Raw genomic sequence first — 2,325 nt, forward strand, 5'->3', positions numbered from 1 at the left:
TCCCCGTTTCGAAGACGATCCCGCTTTCTGTTATTTCCGGTTCATCGAGGCTCCAACGCGCCACTGAACATACTTTGACTTCGAAAACCTTGTCCATTAACCATTAACACGATTATTTATATTCATTTTCATACTAGAGAAAATCTACTTTTCCCTCGACAACATTCGCGGTTCCAATTAAACGAACCGAATCGTTTCCTGAATACCGATTAAGAGCCATAACAGATACATTTTGTTTAAATATCGCGATCAACGACGCTTTAATGACCAAGAACCGAAGGATAATGGATTAATCGAGGAAACTGGATCGTAGATAAATCATTCCAACCGTCTCTGTGAACGCTTTGGAAAGTGTTTGGAAGTGTTTCTTTGGAAGCTGAACGCGGTGTGCATTGACTGAATATTAAATTCTTGAATCTTAATTATAAGTTTAAATTTGAAAACATAACGTAAATTCGATTCGAATTAAAAATTGTACAGATGATGGATGAACATAAAATTGATTTTTCGATCGAAAAGAAAATTTGAATGAAAATAAAAATCACGATTATTGTAAATCAATGGAAAAATGGACTTTTTCCAAGATATTTACGAAAATAATATTTCGCGTACAACCAGCCTATCATTTTTGTCTCCTAAAAGTACGAGAAAAATAATTTTCGATAAGCATCGATATGTGTTCAAAAAATGATATGATTGATGATAAATGAACGAATAACTTTTCTGTCAAAAGTAATTTAAGCTGGCTAAATAAAAATAAAATTTATTATGTTGGGTACCATATTTTTTAAATCGAAATAACGAAATATCAGAGAAATATATCGATTACAAATTATAAAAAAAAATTATTATGTAAATTATGAAATATTGTATAAAATATAGAAACCGATTTTATATTGCAATATAATTATAATATACATAATACTGAATATTTCTTGGAAAAAATTTTTCTAAAATAAATAAATGACGAATGAGTAAAGTATAAAAACTAAAATTTGTAATAATGTATAATGTAATGTATTCTTAAAATAATTGCCCGTACATTTAACATTTTACCGATCAATCTAACCGGATATGCTACAACTTGAAATATTGCAATTAAACGCAATGAAATTCGAAGATAACAACCTGTTTACTTTCTAATATTATAAAATCTGTTGCCTAATCGTTTAACGCACACCCCTTATTATATTTTTTCATCTAATAATCAAAGAATAACCGAAATTACTTCTTCGTTATAACATTTTTCAAATCATAATTCCATATCTTATAAATAAATAAAAATGAATGAATTTATAAGTAAAAGGATATATTTAATTGTGATGTAAAAAAAATATGAAAAGTTAACAACTCTAAAACGAAAATTTATTAGCGTTATTTCATTAAAAAAATTTTAAAAGATATAAAAAATAAATTTAAAGATGAGGAGAATAATTGAAAACTTTACGATCATATTTTCGTCATAAAAATGAAAAAAAAAAAAAAATAAAAAATAAAGATGGTAAATTTTTTAGCAATGTTTTTATTTTTAATCAAACGATAAAATTTGGGCCACCTACTTCTTCCATTTCGAATTTATTCCAGAATATTGTGATTTATTGGAGACGCAAACGAGACGACGCGCATCGAATGGATTAACATTTCGGATCTTATAGCCCATTCTATCCGGTCTCAGCCTATACGTGGCATAACAATGCGAGTTTTGCGTGGAAACGAGGTTAAAGAAAGGGGGAATGCAAATCGAATACCAAAGGGAACATTGCCGTGTGCAATCTTCCACCACGTTTAATTAGAAATATGTATTCTACTAGTAGCGGCTAGACTGCGGATATTTATATGAATTTAAATCCTTAATGAACATAAGCACAGAATTAGAAATAAACAGTCAACTCTTTCTGTTTAATATATAAAATACACGTGTTTCAAAAATGTGAGAAACTGGAAGATTTAATTTCAACATAACATTATCCTTTGCAAAAACTTTCATTAAAACTTCGTTAACGAAATATTAACAAAAAACACTGTTCTTGCAAAGAAAAACGTTGCTTGAAATTACTTCAGAAATCTTCTAAATCACCTCTTAATCAGTCTTCTCATATTTTTGGATAATCTGTATAAGAAGATGTATAAACTATAAAATTTAAAAATCGAATTTATATTTAAAATGTATATTTTATATTATAAAATATACATTTTGCTTCACGAATATATAAAAGAAGAATTTTTATACAAATAAAATAATATATATATTTTCTGTAACTGAATATATATATATATATATATATATATATTTATAATATATAAAAATTGGATCGAATAAATTTT

The sequence above is a fragment of the Apis dorsata genome, unplaced genomic scaffold, assembly GCF_000469605.1.
Source record: "Apis dorsata unplaced genomic scaffold, Apis dorsata 1.3 scaffold_69, whole genome shotgun sequence".
NCBI classification, from domain to species: Eukaryota; Metazoa; Arthropoda; class Insecta; order Hymenoptera; family Apidae; genus Apis; species Apis dorsata.